Source organism: Moschus berezovskii, chromosome 6 (genome assembly GCF_049115385.1).
Source record: "Moschus berezovskii isolate FMDL1 chromosome 6, NW_MosBer_1.0, whole genome shotgun sequence".
Classification (NCBI taxonomy): Eukaryota; Metazoa; Chordata; class Mammalia; order Artiodactyla; family Moschidae; genus Moschus; species Moschus berezovskii.
The window spans coordinates 120,111,587-120,118,555 of NC_142465.1; the positions used below are offsets into that span (position 1 = coordinate 120,111,587).

Here is a 6,969-nt window from a genome sequence, read left to right on the forward strand (position 1 = left end):
GCCTCAAAAACATGGACACCATTTGACCTAACATGCCTACTTCTGGGAATTTATCTTCAGGAAAAACAGCCATGCATGAAATTGTCAGTACAAAGATGTTCCAGTAGCATTTTAGGGGGTGGGATTGGACACACCTTGCTGCTTTCGGATCTTAGTTCCCTAATCAGAGGTTGAACTTGTGCCCTCTGCAGTGGAAGTGTGGTGTCCTAACCACTAGTTCCCACCAGGGAAGCCCCCTAGCAGCATTATTTGTAGTAGCAAAAAGTTTATTTTCATTTAATTTTATTTTGGCCACGCTGGGTCTTCATTGCAGCGTGTGTGCCCTTCTCTTGTAGAGAACGGGCTCTAGAGCCCAGGGGCTCAGTAGTTGTAGCTTGCGGGCTTCGTTTCCCTGCTATCATGTGGGATCTTAGTTCCCAACCAGGGATCAAACCCTGTTCCCTACTTTGGAAGGTGGATCATTAACCACCAGGCAAGTCCCATAAAAACTTTAAGGAAAACTACATGTCTGACAGGGCTTCCCCTGTGGCTCGGCTGGTAAAGAATCCGCCTGCAATGTGGGAGACCTGGGTTGGATCCCTGGGTTGGGACAACCCCGTGGAGAAGGGAAAGGCTACCCACTCCAGGATTCTGGTCTAGAGAGTTGCATGGACTGTGTAGTCCATGGGATCACAAAAGAGCTGGACAAGACTGAGCAACTTTCACTTTCGCTCCACAGGCCCAACAGTAGCGGCAAGAATGACAAGGCGGATGACCACACGGCTCTCAGGAGCACTCCAAGCAGGCAGCACGCAGGCTGTGCCATGCGATGTCGGTCCTGACCCTGTGCCAGTGACGGTGTTAGAAAAGCATTCATAATAGCTCCATTCACAATAGCCAGGACATCAGAAACAACTCAGTTGTCCGCAACAGCAGAACAGGTAAACAAGCTGTGATGGGCATATAATGGGATAAAAGAAAACAGTCAACAGAGTGAGCTGCTGACGGACATGTTGACAGACAGATGAACATCAACTAGGCTGTGTGAGTCCACGCTCTGTGGTCCCATTTATATTAAATAAAGGTAAAACATCCATAGTGGTAGAATTCAGATCTGTGGTTGCCTGGGCCCAGGGAGGCAAAGATTGCCTGCCAGGGGACATTTTGTGGTGATGGTATTTTCTTTCTTGATTGTAATGGTGCTTTGAGGGATGAAAACATTTGTAAAAACTCACAGTAAAGTGAAAAGGATCTCATTGCATGGAAATTATAGCTCAGTAAAGCTGATTTTTAAAAAATCAATGGTATTTAAATTTTATTTTTCCAAATTCTGGAAAGAATAAAATTTAATGACATAACACTCAAAGCATATTAAACCAAAAGATTCTGAAATAACGTATACTGTGATTCCCCCCCGCCAACACACACACACATGGAATACATATACATATGTGGTTTGGAAATACACCAGAAGGACTTTCAACAAAATGTACCTGGTAATTATCTCATGGATAATTTTTGTTTTCTTTTTTGTGCTTTTCTATATTTCCAAATTTCCTACAGCAAACACTTTTCTTTTTATAAACAGATTAAATAAAAAACAAATACATCTCCTGTCCCTTCTTCCAGCTGTAGCAGGCCAGGGACATGGGGCTGCGCTCTGGGACAGAACAGTGGCTATGCCCGGGTACAGCGAAAGGGAACTGCCTGGAAGGCAGTAGTGGCGACGGGAGCATGAGGGTGGGGCTCCCCGCCCCCGCCTTTGGCCCAGATTCTGTGCTGGGTTATTCTTGAGGGCTGCCATGCCCACTGGGCACTACGCATGCAGGGAGAAGCAGGGTCCCTGGGCCAGCCTGGGTGAGCGGGAAGCCAGACCTTCCTGTTGGGAGTGACAGGAACCTGTGACTCCAAGCCCTCCCCGCTGCGAGTGTGCCAGTCTTCCCTGCTGCGGTGGGCAAGGGCAGGTGGGGGTTCTGGTCTCTGCCCCGGTGCCACTGTCCCTGCTACCAGAGGTCCTCCTCGGGGAGGTCTGCAGAGGGGGCGAGGGGGTGGCAGACCCGGTGCCAGCAAATGAGCAGCAGTCTTCTGCCCCTGTGGCCCCAGGAGGCTGGGGCTATTGTTTACCACTCCCACTCCCTCCAAGCTGGGGGACACCGAATGGAGAGGTGACTCGCCCAGAGTCACCCTGTCGGTAGCCCCAGGCAGCTCAGATCTGACCCAGCGCCTGGGCTCCTGCTGCCTTTAAATTTCAAACAGCTGATTAACGCAGCATGGGTTTGGGGGTCACGGGCTGTTTTTCTCGTGCCTCTTGTCCGCTCTTTGTATCGTGCGATTTACACAGAGTCGGACATGACTGAAGTGACTTAGCAGCAGCAGCAGCAGTTTCCGTGGACTGGTCAGCAGGGCTGAGCAGCTGAACATAGCGCCTCTGAGCGCAGGGCTTAGGGCCCGAGCTTAGAGCTGCTGGGATCCCCTCCCCTATCGGGCCTCTCCCCTCTAAACAGCTGGCCTCACAAAGGTGCTGAGGAGGAGACCTGATTGAATGGGCTTCTTTCCCCTCCTTGACTGAGCAGACTTGACAACAAACTGCAGAAATTAAAAAGAGACGGAAACTGTTAAAAAATTGTTTGTTTTTAACCAAGTCACAAATGGGAAAGATGAGGCAGCAGCAGGCTGAGGCCACTCTGCTGTAGGATTTCTATCGCCGGCGCTTCGGTGGCCGCAAACGCCGCAGTTTATGGTCCTTGGGAGCAGGAGGTGGTGGAGACCAGGGGTTCATACCTGTGTGTGAGCTGCACTCAGCGGTGCCCAGCCTGGTCTCAGCTCACAGTGTGGGGGCCATTCGTTCTGCTCGGATTCTTCTACGGGGCCTCACAGGGCTCCCATTGAAAAGCAAGTTGATGGAGTTGAAGAAAAAAATTTTTAAATGAAGTGCAGGGGGATGGGATGAATCGGGAGATTAGCACTGACTATTACACTATAGGATTATACACTACTGATACTATGCATAAAACAGGTAACTAATGACAACCGACTGTATACCACAGGCAACTCGGTGCTCTGGGGCGACCTAGATGGGAAGCAAATCCAGAAAAGGGGATATAGGTACACACATAGCTGGTTCATTTTGCTGTACAGCAGAAACTAGCACAACATTGTGAAGGAACTATTCTCCAATAGAAGCTAAGTTTTAAAAACAAAATGTGTTTGTGTGTCTATTTATATAAAGAAAGAAATCATAGTGTGAGTGGCCAAAGGTGGCTTTCGATTAAATGGATTAAGAGGCACATGCTTACTTTCTGTGTGTGTGTGCATAGTGTCATCTGTATTAATTTTATAACAAGGGACAAAATATACTTTTATTAAAACTAGTCAAATTTCACCTGAGCCTTCATGTCAAATGACATAACACGACAGACAATCCAGGGTATTTTTATTGAGTATCTGATATGTGCCAGATATTCTGCCAAACTCTCCCACCATCCTGGCTCCTCAGACGCCCCACGGGTGGGAGCTGTCACCCCCAGCACACGCCAGCCAAGGCCCTGAGTCCTGCGCGCATCCACGTGGCAGAGCTGGGGGCTGAACGTGGATGGTTCCAACTCTCAGAACTGCACTATTTTCTGAAACAATTTTCCGCCTCTTCAAGGTCAACATTTTTCCTACATACAATGATCTTTCATTCAAATATTTTATCTTTAGAAAGAATCTGAAATTATTTCTATATACAAAACTTAATACAACAAATATAAAAATCATCTCTTTTTTTCGCCCTTACCTTTATGACCCTGTTAGCCAACAGGCAAAGTAGGCAATAGCCCAGGACCCAGGGCAAAATGAAAATGTGAGACCCCTTGTTCAAAAAGGATTTAGAATTTTAAAAACAATGAGGTCCTGATGAATCATAATGGAAAACAATGTAAAAAAAAACATATATATATATATATATGCATGTGTATATATACATATATATGTATAACTGAGTCACTTTGCTGTACAGCAGAAATTGACACAGCATTGTAAATCAACTATATTTACATTTTAAAAAATTGATTAAAAAATGAATTTAAGACAGGGACAGCAGAGCATAGAACCTAACTGTGCAGGCTACATACCCGTGAACAAGATCTTGGCCGTTTTTGGCAAAGCTAAGGTGATGTCCCCTTTGGGAACAAGCTGACCACCAGCAATCACATATTTGAAAGCAAATGGGTGGGCTCAAGCTTCAGGAAGCCATGCGGTTATGGGTGCATTTTTCAGTCTTGGAAATGCAAAGTGATGGCAGCTCAGGAGTCGAGTCCCCAGTGAGGATGCGGGGGAAAGAACAGGCAGCTTGTCCCCACCCCCAGAAAGGACCTGGCCTCTGAGCAGGGGCTTTTGCGTCAATGAGAAATACCTACTGCAGGATGCACCTCAATACTGAGCCGGTGGAACTTCCGTGCGTTGCTGGAGTGTGGAGCTGACCAACCAGGTCTTGGGGAGAAATGCTTGGTCCTGTGAAAACACCGCTTCTGGGGAAGGCTCCTGGGCTTCATTGGTAGGTGGGTTCTTTTCCAGATGAGGCAGCCTAGGTCCGTAAGCTGACAAATGCCCGAGGCTCTGAACACCTGCTCCACACGCCGCCCTGGGCAGCCCCAGGCTGACCTGCCCGCCTCCGCCACCTCTGTGTCCATGTCAAGTTCTGAAGTTTCCAGATGAATGGGCAGCACCCACCAGGTGGCCCCATGTGCAGCCTCTTCCGTTACCTGCTTATGGACATCCAGGACTGACTCTGCAAAGGGTCACGTTTGAGAAGTCACTGGTTGGGGGGGGGATTGGAGGCAAATACCCACTGCGGGGAGAAGTTCTCTGACACTTGGAGGGAACACCCACTTTCCTGGGACAAGAGACAACATGCCCCCCACCCTCCAATCCCAACCTGTCTCCACAGTCCCCTTGCCTATTTTTCTTTAAAAGAACAACCTACCCCATTCTCCCAGCCTTTCAGAGCTCTGGAATAGTGGGCCGGGGACTGTTTTCTCTATGAACACGTCTTCCTGGGAAAGACAAACTGACACACAGGGCACGATACCCCAAGGCCGAGTGACAACGTGTGCTCCGTGTCCCTCTGCTCTTGTTTCAGGGCTCACACGGCGCTTAACCGGACTGGGCTTGGCCACTCAGAAGGTTCCCAGGCATAGGGACATCGGCTGCCTCTTCTAGCCCCAGACACATCCCCAGGACCCTGCCAAGCAGAGCCCAAAGGGCAGAGAATCGTGCCAGCAGTTATGGAGCTCCTGAGAAGAGGAGGCCTGAGCTTCCAGGTGAGGGCAAGCCTGTGAACCCTCCTGCCTTGCCCAGGACAGCTGCCCAGAGGGCAAAGACTGGTCCCACATTACCGCACACTCGGCCGGGAGCAGGTGGGCCGGACCCCCGCCCATACCCCTGTGTGGAGCCCCAGTCCTCTTCTGGGCACCTGGGTCCCAGCTGTTCCCCTGCTCTCAGACAGAAACAGGGGAGCTCCTTGCAGCAGCTGACCTAGCCAGTGTGCTGGGGGGACAGACAGAAGGGAGCCTCTTGGAGCCCAGGCCCGCTGCTGCTGCTGCTGCACTGGGGTCAACCACCTTCCAGGAAAATCTGAGGCCCACCTCACTCCCCACCCCCCCACCCCTCGCCAAAAATTTGCCCAGGGTGCACTGGCATGGGTTATAAAACAGGCAGGTGCCCGAGGAAGGTGCCTCAGCCAGGGCACCAGGGGCCCTGGAAACAGCCCCGCCCTGAGCTGGAGGTGGTTGTTTACCACTGCAGAAAAAAACATCCAAAAACAGCTTCTGGGTGGATTTTCAGGTCCTGGAGATTTCTGAGTAGCCAGGCGTCTCCCCATCGTATTTCTTTCTTTCCTCCCCTCTCCAGGCCTGCGCTCCCTCTTTGTTGCCAAGCTCAGACGACGCTGCTGAAACCCAGCCCAGCGCCCCGCGAAGCCCGGAAACTTCCAGCTCCGCGACTGTGCGCAAAGTTGGGGTCGCGGGACCGGGGTGGCAGCGGCGCCGCGGGGCCGGGTGCGGCATGCCCCGGGGCCGGCGGCCTCTCGTGGCCTCGCTTGGCCCGGCCGCGCCCGGACCTCGGACCGTGCGCAGGCCGGACGTGAACTTGACTCCGGCGGGGACCGCGGGGCAGCCGGGGATGACCTGGTAAGCGGCGCCCGGCTCCGCCGCCCTCGCCTTCGGCGCCCCCCGCGGCCGCCGGGGTCCGGGGCTGGGCCGGGGTTCGGGGCCGGGGATCGGGCCGGGAGGGGGCTCCCGGGGGGCGGGCGCGGGCGCGGGGGGCGCCGCCGTGACCGTGGCCGCCGTGGAGCGCACGGCCGAGCCCGCGGCCCCCCGCCCAGCGAAGCCGCCCGCCCTGGCCTTGCGAACAAAGACTCGGGAAGTTCCGAAGGGAATCTCTCCCGACATTTTCGTCCCCCCTACCTCGGCCGCTGGGCCTGGGCGGCGGCCATCAGGGCTCTTAAAGGGGACAGAAGCTCGCTCTGGTTTTCTCTGCCCTCTGGTCTTGCTTGACCCCCACCCGCGTTGGCCGGAGTGGGAAGGAGGGGGCCTCGTGCTGCTCCAGCTTTCAGGTGTTAAGCAGCGCCTCCCCCACCCCCCCCAACACACACCAGGTCCGGGCCGGCCTGAGCCAGCCCGGGGCTGCGATCGGATCAGGGCCTGTGGGGTGAGAGACCCCCACAGTCAAGGGGACGCAGCCCTGGACCCCCGCCCTGTTCACCCCAGCCACTGCCATGCCAGGGGGTACTGGGGGGCTTCTGATCCTCCCCTTCTGCCTGAGCCACCTCCCTGTGGCCCTCCCGGGTGACCCTCTGGAGTGGACCCCCAGCCGCCACCAGCTGCCCCCGCGCCGTGCTCTGCCCCAGAGGCTGCTGTGCCGAGGCAGCCAAGTGCGGTGGTAGGTTTGAAGTACACAACCTCACAGCGTGGTCAGGGCCTGAGGGGAGGGGGGCGGCCTGGGCCCTGT

The 6,969-nt window shown here is 53.7% G+C and overlaps 1 pseudogene; it reads right to left on the minus strand.

Annotated features, from left to right (window-relative positions):
- Window positions 1-4,992: 4,992 nt before the first annotated feature.
- Window positions 4,993-6,410, minus strand: LOC148777750 (uncharacterized; annotated as a pseudogene).
- Between the last annotated feature and the right edge of the window lie 559 nt (window positions 6,411-6,969).